At 46.7% G+C, this 18,583-nt stretch overlaps 1 long non-coding RNA gene across 4 annotated transcripts in view; it reads right to left on the bottom strand.

The window, feature by feature from the left end:
* Positions 1-18,583, bottom strand: part of LOC112977098 — a 97,775-nt gene that overhangs the window by 31,983 nt on the left and 47,209 nt on the right. Inside the window, exon 4 of one of the 4 annotated variants that reach the window (XR_003257325.1) lies at positions 13,058-13,637. The exons of the other annotated variants lie outside the window; for them this stretch is intronic. This is a non-coding gene — a long non-coding RNA (uncharacterized LOC112977098). Of the gene's footprint in view, positions 1-13,057; positions 13,638-18,583 lie in introns of those variants that run through there. 4 annotated transcript variants of the gene reach the window in all.

Here is an 18,583-nt window from a genome sequence, read left to right as displayed (position 1 = left end):
GGCAGTCAGACGAGGCGCTAAATTTACCTTCGGGGAAAAAGAAAATACCAGCCTCTTTTCACAGGTGGAGTTATCTTGGGTAACCACATTTAACCCAGGCTTTCACTTTGATGCAGTTCAAACACCGCTGAAAAAACCCGTAGGTATTCCCATACTGTTTATTTTCAGATTTAAGCTTAATAGAGAAACAGGAACACAAACAAAAAATGAGGGGAAGTGTGCAAACATGTGTCTGAGACGTGCCTGAACCTGCTGCCCCTCTTAATAAGGTTTAGACAGATCAATATGTTGATAGAAAATTCTCTGGCCTTGCCTGGAACAAGTATTCGGAGAGGAAAAGTGGGACAAGGACAGCTGCAGGCTTTTCTTGCCTGGAGATTACCGCTGCAGAACTAGAAAACATTTACACTCCAAAAAATGGGGCTGAAACAGGACTGCAAGCTTAGGCTCTCAGCTGAGGAAAACTGGGCACACTTGAGGAATTTCAAATCCTTGATGGGATAACAAACTTGCGATGCTCTCTCTCTCTCTCTGATACAGCATTTGCTTTTTCTAAAGGCAGTTTTCTCCCTGTCGTGGGTTTTGTGCAGAGGACTTAAGAGGGCATGCTGCCCCGGTCCTCCTCCCGCCGGCCAGGGCGCTGCTGCGCGCAGGGGCAGGATCAGGCACCTTCAGTTTGAATCATCGCTACGTCCTCAGTGGATCAATATCCAGCGTACGTTAGAAAGATTAAACACAAGAAATGCTGTTCTCCACAAACGGCTAGGAGAAATTTTAGCACTCAAGCTGCTCTGCCACTATCAGAACAATCGAAAGATGAATTCAACTCAAATGAGCAACATTGTTTCTGGATTATTAGCAATGCACTTTATTGAACATATATATTTGGAACATACTTTCCAAAATATTTACTTTTAAATATTTTTTAACAACTCCATCCTATTTCACAAAAGGGTAAATTTATCCCTTTATTATTGTTTTGCCGTATAGACTGACTCAGACTTTGCTAGTGCTAAGTCTAAATCGGTGTTGGGTAGTGTTTTAAGGTGACTTTGTGCTCACCTGATCCATATGCTCACAGTGAAGATGGAGACATTATTAGCTATTCCTTGAAATGTTTTTTTTCAAATGCATTTCATTCAAATAATTTTTGATATACTACAGAAGGTAATTTGCATGAACTTGAACTAAGAAGCCACCATTTTTAGAGTCCGGTAGAAGACAGGACTGAAGGAAGCCATATCTGGTGGTGTATACTCATTAGTATTTTTGGTACTTATGGCATGGATTGTGAAAAAGAGATTTTTAACCTGGCGAATAGGGTTCAGGCAGCTCAGCAGAGTTCCCCCAGCAGCCCCAGCCACAGCGATGCCTCTGCCTTCTCCATAAGCCCGTTGCCTGTGTCACCTCCTGAGCCTCTTTCTCAGCGCTTTTGACCTAGTAGAAATAATTGTCCTCACAAGAGAATACTACGACTTATAAAGCACGTTAGAAAGTCTAGAGCCGGAAATCCTGGGGAAAAAAATACAATTTACTCTAATAATAGTAGCTTTAATGTTGAGATATGATAATTTGACCAATCGTATTCATTTTGGCAATGAAAGCATTCTGTCAAGCTAAAAGTAGTAGTCATAAAAATATACCTGTCATTTCATTGTCAACCAAATATAACCTGAACAGTAAAGGAGATTAAAAAATAGAGAGTGTTAACAGCTAGGTCCAAAAATCATGAATTCTCTGCTAATAATACAAGTGATACGCCATGTAACTGCGGATGTCTCATGCTTTGAAACCATTCTGAATAAGGCTGAAAAGAGCATATGATAGGAAATCACCCAGCAGTGCTGCGAGGGAGCGCTGCCATGGTGGACCAAAGGGTTATCCTAACGCAAATCTCACATTTTACCGAAACGCTCATGCAGGCCCGGACAGCAGGATTTTCTAGCGATCAAAACTTGGAAAAAAATAGTGAAAAGCCACTGATCTGCTAACATCATGAAGTATTTAAATGTAGTTTTAGATATTGTATTACTGCCCTGTTTGGAACACTGTCTGTATGTGGATTAGTGGTAAAAATGGCTCATTTATCATAAAAAACTCTCTCTTCTTACAATATATTCCTGCTTAGTGCTTCACATCTTTTCTTTCCTGGGTATCCTGTCCCACCTATTGGCTGTGTTACTGCACGTCCAGCCTCTAATGAGTGCCTGCTGGACTGTCCTCTCCATAACTCCAATCTAGCAAGAGATGTTGGGTTTTAGGGACCGGCTAAAAGGATGTGTCAGAAATGACTTGGGCATTGCCAGCTTTCCTTTACGGCAAAGAAAGGACTGGGCGACCTCTCAAAGTCCTTCCTAGCCTTATGTTTCTAGTTTGCTACAGAATGGATGAAATGGAGTTCATCTGAACATACGGTTTCTGCACACTTGTTATAACACTGTTATTTGTGCCTGTTTGGCAATATTGTCACACTGTGGAAGGCCAGAAGCCGCACGGGATTCGGCCTCTATGCAGAAAATTAGTGAAACTTTAGATTTTTGAAATTGGAGCCCAGGCCTGCAAGTGATCAAGACAGGAAACCCAACCCAGGCATTCCTGACCTGCCCCAAACTAAGATTTGAATCTCAACCTAGATTTGAAGTCTGTGGCTTCAGCCCTTTCATGTTTGCTTTAACAAAAATTATTTGAAAAAAGAACAAATAAACTTGTTAAGAGAGATGTTTGGGGTCACTGCACAAGGCTGTCACAGTCAGTTAGCTCAGACATGTTATTGTAAGGCGTATTTGTAGTCTAGCTTGAATCAATCTAGAGGCTGGGACAAGGTGCCTTGCAAGCAGTGATGGATGCTTAAATTTCTTCTTGCACCTCAAAACAAACTAAGTTCATTAGAACTTAAAAAAACACAGCTAATGAAGGAAGAAATTGATACAGGAAACACTTACAGTTGAAACTGAGTTTTTAAAGAGCATATAACAGAGGGAAATAGATATTTTAGCCCACCACTGTTACAGACCATTGTCCGCCCAAAGTCTAAGCCGGCCTCGGGTTATCACGTTAAGGCCCAACGATGGCTGATGCCAGCAACGGTGTTACGGCGTTGATCGCTCCAGCCATTTTTCATTTCAGCCTTTCTCGTCTGGAGCTGGCCTTTGTCAGGAGCCCACCGCGGGGCTCACACAGACGGCCAGGCTCCCCCGGCGCAGTACCCCGTACCGACCCCCTACCCCGTAGCCTTGTCTCCGGTACGGCTGAGCAGAAAGCATCCTCCTGACATGTATTGACAGCAATCTCCGTGGAGGAGACCTCAAGACCTGGTCTCACCCTGAGTTAGCACTCACACAAGTCAGGACCGAACTCCATGGAGTTAGTGGTGGAAAGGAGAGCAGAAACACATCTCGTTTCTCCGGTGCTCTCACTTCAATTACTTTTTACTCAGCTTTTTGAAGCTATTACTTTTTTTCTGTTACTTTCTCATCTCGATTAGTCTATGTCCCATTACTGTTCCTGTCTCCAGTTACCATCTGTGAGCAATCTATATTCTCAGCCTCATCATTAATTTGTGTCATTTCTTGAAATCCGTGCAATCTAATATTAGCGGCAAATCCTTCACTCAGATTCAGGAGCGCTTGAAAAGCCTCCACGTGTGTGCACCTGCGTTGGTGTGCACACACACGTGAGTGCCACCCGGCTGCCTGTCCCTTTCTTCTTTACACAAACTTCTATGAAAAAGAGCCAGAAAGCGGAGCAGGGGAGCGGGACATTGCTGACGTGCTGGGCTGGACGTGGTTGCTCCTCCCGCTTCAAGGTTTGGTCTGAGGGACATAGTGCAAAACTCGTAACAGACGTAAACCTACAGAACCCGACCACAACATATCCCTCCCTCCTTTACATCCCATGGTACTATACAAGCTGATCTGGCAATTTTCATCTACACAAATTTTCACTGTTTTTTTCTTGCCCATGATGGTCACTGTTTTTCATGAAATAGAATGTCGGTGATTGATGGCATAGAAAAAATTTGGAATAATTTTCTTTTGGAAACTCTCTTTTTGGAAAAAAGCAATGCTTTCAAAACTTTTCTTTTTTGACTTTCACATAGAAGTTTGAAAATACTTGGCTTTATTTCCAGTAAAATGAAAACCATTTTTGAAATATCAAGATTTCCAGTAAAATAGACATTCCAGCCTTCATACAGCTCTGGATCCAAAAGGTCCTTAGAAACACTCGGGGGAATCCACTTTAGTGGCACTAAGCCAGGTGGACTACACTATTACTGTGGCAAAACAAGGACTTTCCTTGGGCACCTCTTTGCCCCCAGAGCCACAGGGTTTGCTATGCCAGTGCAAACAACAGCTCCATCGAATACAGAGTCCTCTGTATACCTCTCTCGGTACCTCTCTCCCTAGAGCCCTCTCCATATCTCTTGGAGATAGATGAAGGCAACACTAACGGACCTATGCCACCGGGAAATACAGTAAAGGAGGGGGAAAGTCTGTCCCAAGCTAAGCAAAATGAGCATGTAACTTGGAGAATCAGATTTTAGCTCGGTTTTACTGAAGAGTCATTTCTGCAGAGAAACTTCAGTCTCCATGTGTACGATGGGACACGGAACAATTTCTAAGGAAAAAGACCTTGCTAGGAAGCACACAAGGTACTCATCTATCTAAAAGAGGTACTAAGGGCTTCTGTCCCTCCTCTTCAAGAAATTCATATAAAACAGAAACAAAGGGGTGTGCTGCTGTCTTTGACACACATCCATATGTGCCACATGCCTCTTGCATTTGCATAATTAACTTCACTTGACTAACTGCATCAAGCAACAGGCACAGTTGTCTGAGAGCCTATTCACTCTGTACGGTGAACACTCCTAAAACCATCAACATGACAGAAGAACTGTGTCTAATTAGCACTTTCCTAATACCTCAACAAATAACAAACCTGCTGTTGGGAAAAATAGTTTCACACTTCCTTATCAAATTAGGGCAAAATCACTCCTAATGAGCTAAAATCAATTAGTGCGACACTAAAATGAATGTATTTATGCTGTCAGCGAAAGCTATTTGCATAACAGTTTGCAAGGGCAAAGAAGATGCTATAGCTTTTTAGTGTTGCTAATGAGGAGCTGCCACTGGAAGGTGTTACCAGAGAGAAAACTGGGTCTGACGGAGATTTATGTCGGTGGCAACCTCGGTATAGCACCAGCTCACACTCAGGGCCAGACACATCAAAGGGGATTGTTTAGGATTTTGTATTAAACTAAAAAACAGGTAAACAGGAGAAGCCCATATGCTCCCTTCCCACACAAACGAACGTAGAAGGAAACCGCTCTGCAGCCCCAGGAGAAACGGGGATGCCAGGATCCCTGCCGGGCGGCAGGAGCCTGAGAGGGAGAACTGGAGCAGGGCTGCTCTGGTCTGGAGGCTCAAAGCACCGGGGGCTGGTTGCTGCGTCCCCCAAGGCTTGCTCATCGCTAACACGAAAGCCGGGGAGCCCACCTCTCGACTTGCTTGCATTTTCCCAGCTACACGTGATGAAGCATCTATTAAGTTCAGCCAGCAGAGCTCAGAGCTTTAAAAATACAAATATTTATTCTAAGGCATTTTTACTGCCTTAATTGAACCCATAAAGGCAAAAATAAACAGATGCAAATGATACTCAACAAGACAAAAAACCTTAATGAAAATCAGACTTACTTTTTTGTTATTGTTGTTAAAACCTTTAATCAAATTAGAGGACTAGTTCACTAACAAACAGAACAGAGATAGATGGCAATAGATTTTCATCGCATTTATATTTTAGAGCTACTTTGAACATATTGTTGCAATTCCAGCATACACAGATGCATTCTTGACCTTGGAGTGAAGTGCTTAAAAGCTTTACTTATGACTAGTATAACAATGTTTACCTGTCCATGCGTCTGTGCTTCTCTGTCTATCCCAATATTGGCATATTCATTCAAGCATAAAAAAAAATATAAGAGGAAGAATGATAAAACACAGATTGAAATAGCTACATGTAAGCTCATGCAGCTGAAATCTTTACTGATAATGGAACGATTGCAAGGAAACTTGTAGCAAATTAAATCATTTTAATTCTGAAATTGGAATATCATGAAGACAACAGCCGGATGGAAGAATAACTTAGACATTTTTTCCTCAAACAAGGTGGAAAACGTTGTAGGAAAAGACACAAGCGTTAGCTAACTGGATTTACCATTTCAAGTAACATATTAGAAGCAGAAAGATAATCAACAGGGAATGAGGATTTGTAAATAAGACTCGCAGTTAGAAAGTGTTGGGATAAGCAGAGAATTAACTAAAGTCAAACTCCCTTAGACTTTGCACTGAACAGTAAAACAAATAGCAAAAGCTAGTTTAGTCACACAGATAAGGAAGGAAATAAAAAATAAATAAAAGGAGAGTTTCACTGTGAAGTGAAATTGGGTAGAAATCAAGAAGAACCCAGAAGTTTCCCAAAAGAGAGCAAGTATTCTGTCCTGGCTTTCACGAAGGCAGCGCTGACGGGACGGTAAAGGTGGGATGATGAACGGAAGCAAACACAGGGAAACAAAACGTCACGAATGCGAAACAGAGGTGAGCGCCAAGGACACCAGCACACTAGAAGAGCACAGACACCCCGCGTCTTTCCCTGTCGGAAGCAATGACGCATGAACGTGCCCGCGGAAAACCAATACAAAGAGAGACAAACGCAGAAAGGGGCGAGTAGGATATTGCAGCACCAGGAGGCGGGCGTATTTTGTGAGTCAAAGCTAAAACGTCGCAGCGCGCCTGCCCAAGCGGAGCAAGGACTAGGTTATTCCCAGTAACCGTATCAGCGGCTGAAGCGCCGGGGCAACGTGCCGCTTAGCAGAAGGGCAGCGCTGGCTCAGAAACGCACCGGGCACACCGCAGCTGCGAATCGCAACGGCCTCGATGACGGAACGGAGCTCCAAAACGGACACTCGCGGGGACACGAAGTGGAGGGGGGGCACAGAAGAGGGGGACGCCGAATTGCTGATTGCAGCAAAGAGCTTGCGGAGCTGAAGAACGGGGTGTCACAGCACGGGAGCCTGCAGCGGGAAGGGGCTGCTGTCCACCCGCCATCCAGGCAACGAAACCAACTCACTTCCGCTGCCAGGAGCTTCTCCATGCCTGGAGGACTCAGGCAGCAATTAATGCCCATAATATGTATTAAATAATATAATATAATATAATATAATGCCTATACTGCTCCTGCGTTAGCCATGGTTGCCACCATGCAGAATAAAGGCCCAGCGTGCCTTCATGGCAACCTGCAGTACAACTCCTAAGTGACTTCTGCATCTAACCAATCCAATGTAGACAGTATTAAGCAAGGAAAGTTAATTCCCGGGAACACTCCACATCTGGTACCCTCTGGAATCTCAGTGACTCTCCAAATAACATAAATTTCTGACAGCTACACTTAGAAGAAGTTAATCCACAAAAAAAAAAGGGAGTCAAGATGTTTTTTTTTTTATAAAATGGACAGCCATGGGGTTCCTGAATGGAAAAAAAGTCTAAAAGTGGCAATTCGAAAGTGGCAAATCTACAAATCCAAAGTGCTGGCTGTAAAACGAGAGTTACACAGACCTTACAAGGACTAACTTGTCGTAAGCCGTCCTGATCCTCTGTTGAAAGACTTCCTAGGATGCAACACCACCTAGACCAGGGCCTGCAGTGATCAGGTGTCTGCAAGGGCGGACACAGATGAGGTCTCATATAAAACACCATGTCCCCTTTAAAAACGAGAATCAAGCTCATCTAAGCTGAATCAAGCTGATCTCAGCTGTGAGATCTATTTATTTTTTAACATGTTTTCTTCTTTAAAATATAAATGGCTGAGCCTACAGCTTGGGAAAAATTAGTCAGTAAAAGAAAGGATATTTTTCCTGTAAAATAAAAACAAATTTTAAAATACTTGGGGACAGTGTGATGCTCTGGGATGATCCCGAGCTTTTCAGATTTCCAAATACATTTTCCTAGGACATAAATATTTGTATTTATAGACAACCCATCAGGCACTCACTTTTCAGGATTCTCTTTTAGGATTCAGGTCTTTCCTGCTGGTTTGCTCACAGTTCATTTTACTTAGTCTATTAAAAGAAGGTGTGGGGGGAGACATTTCAATCTTGAAGAACGGAAGGGAACAGTCCCCATGTATTTAATATCCTCGACAAACAATAGCAAAGGTTAGCCAGGCTCTACAGCAGAAGACACATGCACATGGCCAGCTTTGTAAAAGCAACGGGATTCAGCAAATTTGGCTGCAAATACACCTAAGGAAGAAGCATTAACCAGGTCGTGGGTACGCCATTCGGTGCTGCCGGGCATTCATGAGCCCCGAACGTCGACACACGCTTCCCCGGGCCCGGGGAGCGGGTCGTGTCCAAAGCGGTATCAGACCGGTTCCCCTCCCACTTCGGATCTGGCCAAAGTCCCCCGCAACCCACTGGAAACTGCCACCAACGGCCAGGGACCTTGCAATGGCCTTAAATCTCACCTCCTTTTTCCTCTATTTTCCGTAGTTTTCTCCACAAACAGAGGACACATTTTATTGGACCAGCTGCAGGGCTTCCACGAGTGCTTCACGTGTCTGCTCTTGCCAGGGTCTGTCTGCGCATGGATCACTTAAGCACCAAACATTCACAGTGTGCTTGGACTGCAGACCATCCACTTAAAATATCTTCATGCATTCCCCGTGTATCATACATCACCGCTCACCGCATTACCAACAATTTAAGTGGCCTGATGGGAGCTACGCCGCTGAAAATGGCAAATCCTTTCTGCATCCAGGAAAGCCATCAATCACGCGGGAAGCACACAGATAATGGGCAGCGCATCGGAGGGCAGCAAGGGACGGTCCCGTGGCTTTCAAACAGCAAACGGCAAAACAAAAGCCACGATATTTTAGCTTGTGCTCCAAATATACTCCGCTGGTTTCCAAGGTGCTAAGCACCGAATGCTTCTTATCTTTGCTTTTTATCTGGAGGTTGTGGGGAAAGCATTTACTAACACAGCCAATGCACTCAGAAAATTTTTAAACAGACTTTCTGGCTGCCAGAAGAAAACGCAAAGATTTTGTCACATGTTTCATCAGAGTCTGCAGCTGCGCACAGTGTTGTGCATGAGTGCGTTTGGGGAAATCAGGAAATCCTGGATTCCCATAAAAATGGTTAAAAAGCTGACTGGCATTTGCAGTTCACATTACGGATTTTCGGACAAGAGGGCTATGTCTGTGTCTGGGATATCTCGGCCAGACTGCCAGGAAGCACACACGCGGTGAGGTGGACACCACTGCTCCCAGCACTTGGGTTTTGCAGTGGATCTGCGTAAAGGCTGCAGACATGTCCAAGACATCTAGCTCCATCTGGGCTATAATACATCTGGAGGATCTCGGAAAAATGTGGAAAAGCCTCAAAATCTTCATAAACAAAATTTTGAGATGCGAAAGGAAAAAGAAAGCAAAGTCCAAGAAAGCAAAAACCTATGGTAGTTAATTTCAGATTTTATGCAAAATAAAGAAAACTTGATGAAAACTGATCTTTTCTCTCACATAACTTCCCAGTTTGTTGAAAGCTGTTTTCCACTGGAAAAAAGTGTTCTCATTATCATAGCTGGGTCTAGTGTATAATTTTCACATTACGACTGGGATCTTTGAAAGATCATCTGAAATAAGGTTGCAATGTAATCTTCTGGAAATTGTGGGAGTCTGGAAGGACAGTGAGTAAATGAGATGAGAGCATATAAGCAACTAATGAAGCAATCAAATATGAGCCAGAAACGGAAGAAAATAAATGGGCGAATCCCCAAATGAATGAAAGCCGGCAGCTCTGCGGCTCCGCTTGCCCGGGGCTCCGCTGTGGAGCGAAGCTCCCTGAAGCTACGGCTGGCACCATGCACCCTTGGGACATGCCTGTCTTTTGGGGGATCCTCAAAAAGTCCCATTAGATGCTTCCCAGCGTTTTCTGCACGCCTTCAGAGCAATTTCGCTTTATACGCTGAAAAATTGGCAGAAGGCAGCTCCTCAGCTTGTGCAAATTAGCGTGGCTCCCCTGGATTTACCCAGGGCAGGACCCGATCGCAGAATAAATAGCTGGAGAAATACCGCGTTGTCTGAGACAACGTGATATTAATGGAAGTGAGCAGCTCGTGTTACAGAGCCATTACTTTCCACAGTAATTAATGCAGGGCAAGGATGTTGTGTTCTTGTAGGTGCAGTCATTCTTCAAATGAGTCATTTATACGGGTAGGTTGAGGTATATTGCTTGTAATTTCTCACCTACTACCATCTGAAGAGAGTGCATTAACCTGGTTTACAAGAAAATGCTAGATACCCCCAGATGGATTATTAATAGCAGAATTTTCAGGTTTTCAGTTGTTAAATACTTCTACAAGGCAGCAGTGAAAATACCCACACAAAATGAAATCCCCTTTTGTATCGCACCTTCATGCCACATACAGAAGTCATAAGAGATGTTTGACAGATGGTGCTGTTCAAACCAGATTTGCAAAATTTTGCATGTTTTATTAGGTGCTTACAAGACATTGCACTAGGATTTTCTGGAGCACACGCAAAGTGTCACTTGATCTCTATGAATGCAAGCCTTAGCCTGAAGAAAGATATTTATAATGCTGATGTTTTATTTTTAATGTAATTATAAACGGCATTACAGTAAGAAGTACCCAGAAATCTAAAGTGCATCACGTGAAGCTGTATCTGATGTCATTTGATGCCACTGCCCTCACTGTCTTAGGCCACAGAGGAATTAGTCTATAAGCAAAAACAAGAGAAAACACTGTTGTCTTGTTCTCAAGTGACAGTGTTTTGAGATGGTGAGCACATGCAACCTTTAATGATCTTATAATGCGCATACTACTCTTTTTACAGAAAACTGCAAATACCTTTTCAAAACTCACAGTATTTTGAAAACACTTTCAGTAAATACAGCTTTATTGTTAAAGCTGAGGAATTTCTACGAATGTTAATATCCACAGAAATGTAATCACAACTGGTTGGAAGCTGGATTGTTCCTCTGGCAGCTTAATGCTTTTTTCATTAATTTAATTTCCGTACATAATTCTGAAGATGTTTGCATAAATGTTATTAACTTTGTCGGACAAGTCCACAGGTTTTAAAGATGCTTTTTAGTCCCATATTCTGTTTGGATAAGAAGTTGAGGACTACTTTGCATGATCTCAGAAATCCTGCAGTCATCTGTACTACTGCAGCAAGGAAAGTAAACTAGAGGAGAAGTAAAACCTCAGACAACTTAAATGTTGAAGGAAAAGCCCAGTCAATCCATGCGCAAAGGCCAGGCTGCAGGCGACAGCAGTCAGCTCTTCCGTAGCTGCAGGGAACACGGGAATGAAGGATAAACCCTGCTAACCCTTATGCAAAGGTTCCCAGCGCAGAGGCCCGGGCAAGTCCCCGTTGGCGACCCCCACGCGGCATCGCCGGCAGTCGGCGCGCGGTCCCGCGGCATTTGTCACCTGCATGCGGGGAGCGGGGCTTGTGCCCCCTCGGAGCGGCACGAGGCTATCAGGTCCGTTTGGGGATCTGCCTGTAACCGCAAGCCAACTTTTGGCCCCATTAAAGCGGAAACTCCCATCGGCTTAATCACCTGGTTCCTATTTAGGCAGAGGACATACGGTTAAGTCTAAGCCATGAGACAAAATGGGCACGAGACAACTTCCAGGAATCGTTATTTTTCTGAACAACCACCTCGCCAGCAGCTCCAGGAGCCCAGCTGCTACATTTTCCCAAACTTTGCCCGATTCTTGTGGAAGCGCAGAGCACCCTGCAAGCGTCGCCCAGCGGCACAGCGAAGCACGCAGACGACGGGCAGGAGACGGGCCCTAATTTCCGGCTGACATCCACTGAGGGATGTTCAGACCACCTGGAGGAGGCCACAGCCTCGTGCCTGCAAATACCGATGTCCTTTTGTGGAAACAGAGCCGTTCTGGCACTTTTTGCTAGAGGAAGGCAGCTTGACACTCCCCATGCACCCTTTCATCTTGGAAAGCTCATGCACTTTGTTTATTCAACCAAGGGTTAATTCAGTTTGACTTATCTTAGGACAGTACATCATGTCCTCCTTTAGCCCACAGCCAGATGTTTTCATCGTCAGTCACGTCGCTTTATCTTCCCCTCCACTGTTCCTCTGGGTAAGGAACTGGCGCCTACGGAAAAGTGTCCTGTCTTCCCCGAGTCTCCAGCCACTGGAAAGAGGCCGTTTCCCTTTCCTTGGCGCAAGGTGGGGAGCAGGTCGAGAGCCGGCAGCTCGGGGAGCCCACGCGCCGGCCGGCAGCATCGGCAACGCCGCTCCCGGGCAGGGGAGCCTTGAGTCGCTAGTGGGTCGTCACCACGGGCGTACTTGACCTTCTCCTCCTCTGCCATCCCCTTCCTCTTCCCTAGCAACTCTGCAACACGGGGATACGTGGCATAATAAAAAACCAGATTGCTCTGTTCTTGTCTCTTCTCTTCTTACACAGATTACTCAAAGACTCATTACAGGCGCCACGTTATTTTTCCCCACAACTTAGGCCCTTTTTCAATGAAAAGCATTAATCTGGAGCCCATTTTACATTTACCCAAGGTCCCCCTCCTGCCTTTCTTTGACTATATCAAGAGTGCTCCCGCACCTATTAAATCAGGCTTATTCTGCACAGTTAATTCTATTTTCTCAGCCTCCAGTCATTCCTACGGTTGTTCAAAAAACCTGAATTTCTGACATATGGGAAAACATTAAATTCTATTTCGATCAGCGTTTTAAGTCTGTGATATACAATAGCAGTCGTGGCTACAGTAGGAGGGGATCGTGAACTCCTAAAGTGTCGAGAAACAAGTACGATATGACTAAGTCTTAGCCCCAGAGGGAAGAAGGAAGAAGAAATGCGGTTGCAGCTATACACCCCAGTTGCAGTTTTGAGGGAAGGCTTTTTTTCTCACCAACTCTAAAATATAACTGAGGTAGTACCAATACCATGTCTACAGAACAGGAGGACATGGAGGACCCAAGTCAGAATCTGAGTCATAGTAACTGGTAAATATATTTAATATTACTCATTAGCATCTACTTGCCAACGCTGCAGCCTCAGAGAGGTATTGCATTTGTTATATTGACGCACGTTCAGAATGAGAACAACAGAACTAGGCAAAATGTTACTTTTGATGAGCTTTCTGCTTTTCTAAGCTCTTGGGAAATATAGCAGCGAAGCTCCTTTAAGAAGTTGCAATCTTACACCACATCGAAATGTCACGGACTACCACAAGACAAATATATCTTTTGTACAATTTAAATGGCAATCAGGGAGCTATTTTTTCTGATTAATATACGGAAAGTTGGCGGTCACAGCAGGGGACTGATGAGGCTAATCCGTCAATGTCCTTGATAGTTGTACGCTTGATTGCTTCAAGCCAGTGGAAGTGCATAATCATGAGAAAAGCCAGTGATCAGAACGAGAATACACAATCAATTGTGCTCAAGTCATTGGGATGTTTGTACCTCACCCACCGCTACGTGTGGTATTTGGATGGTATCTCAAGAGGGCATTGCTAATGAAATTAGAAGCAGGAGAAGATCTGCGTTCATGGGAGAGCAGACGCCGTCCAGAAACCTGCAAGATGAAATTTATGATACTTACGTATCTTAGTAACGACTGTCCGTATGAACCGGAGACGGACCCACAGAACCTGGAAGCCTGAACAGCTCTCCAGAGGAACTTGGCACCTCACTACGTTTGCAGCAGCTACCTGCCACAGCCAAGTAACCAGAATTAACTCCGTAAACAACTGACCACCTCCACTATTTTTTTATCGGAGAATTCAAACCCTCCCTGGGAAGCAGGAGAGGGAGTTTTGAAATGTCACCACCTACCACCTCTACTCTTACGCTTTACGGGGCTGGTGCTCATGGTCCCAAGCGGTCTTGCCCACCGCCTGGCCCGGAGCTGGCAGAGCGCGGCGGTACGCTGGCACAGCAAGAGTTGCTCACAGGAAGAAGCAATCCCTGACTCAGGGCCAGACTTGTATTTTGTTCCCTTCATTTGAAGCTAGTCTCATTTTTTATAGGCTTTTCTGCATTCTTGCAAAGGCACAGCGCGTGCAAGACAATTTTGCTCAGTTCTGGGAAGCAGGACGCATACGTGCAGTCTCTGCACAACGACAGTGGCATGTAAACGCTCACGGAGGTTCCTCGACAGAGGAGGCCCACTGGGAGACGTCCCCGCAGTGCGTCATGCTGCGATCGCCCTCCGCACTGGTGCTAAGAAATGAGAAATTTCACGGTTTATTGAACACTGCACACAGTCACAGCAGATAAGACACAGCACAAAATTATTTAATACATTTTTTAATTGCGATGCATTCAGAAATTCAAATTGCTCAACAGTCTACAAACCCATACGCGTTTCTCTCTTCCACGAAACACAGCTCGCTCAGTGCTCTGTGCTGCCTTTAAACGCCAAGGCTTCCCGCGCCCACGAACCAGCACTGCAGTACAGCTGAGTCAGCCCACAACTCCTGAAGGTTTCCTCACCTTAAATTTCAAAAGATATATGCATATGTCCCTAACATTTGTAGGCCTGCCTGCCTACTCTTTTTCTTTTTTTTTCCCCTTTACAAAGGCAGGGATTTGGCCCACGGTTTCTTTAAGGTAGCACTTAATATTGCTGCATTAGTGGTATGTATGATGGACGTATCCATGTTACTTCCCAGAGGCTGGAGGGAAGGAATCATAACTGAAAGAGGAGTATTGCTTATTTTTGCTCTTTACAACGTAAAACTTTTGTTCACAAATATTCTCACTTCTGCTTTACATTCTGACTGCCGTGTGTAGGTTAGACACGTTCAGATTATGTTCTCTTTTCATGCATTGCATAAACAAGTGAGGAGCAGTCAACCCTGAACGAATCCTGATTTTGAGCTTGCTGAGAGCTAGATAATGAACACGAACGACTTCAGCTAACTTGTGCAGAATTTACTACTATTGGAAATAATATGGAGCAAGCAGTTACAATAATGCAACACAGAGTAATGTGATTCAATCTCATTTTTTCTTTAGAAAATAGAATGTTTCAGGATTCGGACATCTGTTCTGCTCTGGCGAGAACATGAGAGGGGATGAAGGGAAAGCAAGTGCCCTCAAGTGCATCCAGTCGGCCTGACATACATTAAAACAGCTCGGCTGTAATTTTAAAGTAATTTTCCAGTGTTGCATTGAAATGATGCAATTTAATTCAATTTTTCAGCAAATAAGATTGCAAGACGATTATTGGGAAATCGGTCACGGCTAATGGCGTCAGGTCCCCGATCTCCACAGCGCGGCACGACTGACTTTGCTAGGATCTGGCTGCACAGCCTGCTACGAGCGACCGGCACGCGCGTTTCCCACAAGCAGCGGGAAGCACGGGGAGTCCCGCGGGGGACGCTCTGCTACGGAGGTATCAAAGAGCCGCCAGGCGACTCTTTCCAATTCCGCAATATCCGTCGGACCGCAGGGCAAGCGGGAGCTCCGATCCGAGTGCGGCACGTGCCAAACGTCAGGCCTGCACGGCCGGGACGTGAGGCACAGTCCAGCCATTTGCCAGCTTTGAGTAATTCAAAGGGAGCCAAAAATCTGTAATGACTTGAGTATTTCAATGCCAGCATATTTCTAATTAGTACAGGCCAATTTGCTTTCTTTTTTTTTTCCTCCCTATAAGGCTCAGCCTGCTTTACAAGACAAATTATCGCTGTTATTAAACACGCTTGTTCCCGTCGGATTGCACAAGAGCAAACGCCAGGGCTCGGGCTCCGGCAGACTGCAACCCTGCCACCTTAAGATAGCTCCAGAAAATTGCAGAAAATTGCAAAGCTGGCTTCCCCGAAACGAAACGGCCCCACACGCCGCCGCCGCTGCGCCTTCCTCCCGCCCGGCCGAGAGCGACGGCGCACGGGGCGCCGCGTTACGGCGTGCAGCGCCGCGCGCCCGTCGGCTGCCTCCCGCCTGCAGATTATAGCAAGGAGCCTCGCGCTGCCGGAGGGGCCTCTTCCCCAGAGCGCCCCATCACCCCAAATACACCCAGCCTTGTCTCAGCCCCGTTATTCCACCTCTTTCAGATGGCGAGCAATTTGCCCCAAAGGCCGTCGTTTGCTCCGCACGTGCCCGGCGCCGGGCAGCGGGGACCGGGGCCGGCGCGGCCTTTCCTTGCTAACCGAGCGTCAGAGGTGAGGAGCGGCGAGGGGTGAATAACGCAGCGCAGGGGAGAGGAACAGGGCAACGCAGCCGTGTCAGCGGTTCAAAGCCCAGTCGTCCCGTCCCTCCGCGGCCACGGGAGCGGCTGGAGCGCAGGGAGGGCTACGTACGTCCGCAGCCGGGAGCCGTCCTCAGAGACGTGCGGAGGTCACGCGTGACTCCTCACCCTGCCGCTCAACCGAGAAACGAGAAGGAGTTACCAAGTTACCGTATCATAGGAACCGTCGAGCCACCCGTGTTTTGTGCCTCCTCGGAGACACCAGCGCCGTCTCCGAGGTGGCGCGCGGCACGCGTGCCAGCTGCAGCGCCGCGCGGTGAGCGAGGGGTTTTGCAAGGAAAACGCATGGCGGTGCACCGAGCCACCTCGCCGGGGCGAGCGCTTGCTCCCCGCGCGGACACGGCCGGGCCGCGGAGCGGGGCAGCGCTGCCGGGCCCTGCTGCGCCGTCGCACCCCCGGCAGTCCCGCGGGCACCTTGCGCTCCTGGGCGAGCGCGGAGGCACCCGAATCCTGCCCTTCGCCCGGCTCCTCCGGCGCGCGCCGCACAGACGCCTTTTTTCCTGCTTCTCTACCATTTTCCTGCCTGCAGCTCTCCCATGAGCACAGACGGGGCAGCGTCCATAGCAGGGGTGTTTTGATACCCCACGGCCCGTCCCCGGGGACGCTGGCGTTTTATGGGGCACGCATGAGACCTCCTTTAGTCGCTGTATTCAAGAGCTGTGGATTTGCACCGGTTTCACAGATTTCAACAGATATCCATCAAGATCCTACAAGAGCTTGCCCAGGTCAATGCAGATAAACAAAGCCCGAGAGAAAACAGAGCTGGGGCTCAAGTATACCAGGAGAAAGGAAGGAGCAAGAGAGCGGAAAAAGCTCTTTATCGGGCGGGCAGTGCAGCACAGAATAAACAGGAATACCCCGGCCAGGGATACGCTGGCTGGACGGAGGAGGGTCTCTGGCACGGCGTCCCACCACCAACAGCCCCACACAACGGACACTTCCTCGTCCTGCCAGTCCTGATCTTTAGCGCTCGTCGCAGCAGGGCAGCATGGCACCTCCGGATTTGTCTTTTACTCACGGAGCTGCTATCGCAGAGGTCCGGAAGCCCACCAAATTATCTGTATCTGTATTTATGTCTTGAACACTTATTACCCCTCGGCTTCGGCCCAGGGCCACGGCAAGAAAAGCCGCCCCGCGCAGTGCCTCTGGCAGTCGGGGCAGGGCGCAGGTGACCACGGCGTGTGTCACACCCGGACTAAGGAGAAATGCGGCCGCTTGTCCATGTGCTGATTCTGTCTCCGGACTCCCTGAGCCAGAGTCCTTTTCCTCCTGTGAGGGCACAGCTGAGCCAAACAGCAAGCAGGCGACATAGCGTACAAAACCGAAAGACCACTCGGACTCTCAAGGTCACCGAGGTATTGCGCGCAGGTAAGCGCAGTGTCCTCAGACAGCTGCCGATCCTTCAAACAAAGCGCAGAGCTCCTGCAGCGTTCCCATTTAATGCAATGGGATGGGGCGCTGCGAGCTGTAATGGATCACAGCACAGGATGGGGCATCTGTGCTGCCAAGAGCCTTGTGCAGACTCCTAAATCATTGCGAAAGGCTAAAAACTTTAAATGATCTATTTCCTTCTGCTTCTCTGCTCTTAGGAGAAGCTTGAATGAAGGATGTTGCAGTAATCTGTTCGGTCCTATAGCCTGCACGGACATCAGGTCAGCAAGCGGTGCTCCCACAACTTGTACGGTATTGCTAAATAAGCTCGTGCTGAATTACTGCTGCCTTTAAGCTGCAGTGGTTTAACGGGACCTTCACTTCTGAGCATTTTTCAAAGCTCCCTTTTTTCTCCTCTGTAGCTGTGCTCTGAAGGGCAGGCAGCCACCTCCGGGAAGGCGGCTGCACTGTGGGAGCCCTGCTTTTCCATGCACGACCTTCCAGCCACCAGGAGACTTGCCCACCAGGACTAGCAGAAGGAAATCTTTCCCGAGGAAAAACCCTGCTCGTACGCCCTGGGCAGAGCCTGCAACGGCCTTAAAGGAAAATGGCTGCTAGTCTCCGCAGATGGCAGTGTCCTTGGAGTTTCAAGCTGTAATATAAGAAACAGTCGTAATCGCTCCATAGACCATAAATATGATCCTACAGAGCCATAATTAAGCATATGACTGATCAGAAAATATTTAATGCTTGCAACAGGTTTTCCTTCTCAGCTCCATTAGATAAAGAGATACTGGTGGGAAAATTCAGGGAGGCTATTACCCGAGTTCAGCAAAAGGGCTAATGAGATGGCAAACAATGTTCCTTTTAGGCCTTGGGCTTCAGGAGTCCCAAATTCC

The sequence above is a fragment of the Apteryx rowi genome, unplaced genomic scaffold, assembly GCF_003343035.1.
Source record: "Apteryx rowi isolate R43461 unplaced genomic scaffold, aptRow1 scaffold_8, whole genome shotgun sequence".
Classification (NCBI taxonomy): Eukaryota; Metazoa; Chordata; class Aves; order Apterygiformes; family Apterygidae; genus Apteryx; species Apteryx rowi.
This window is presented reverse-complemented; position numbering and strand designations above follow the sequence as displayed.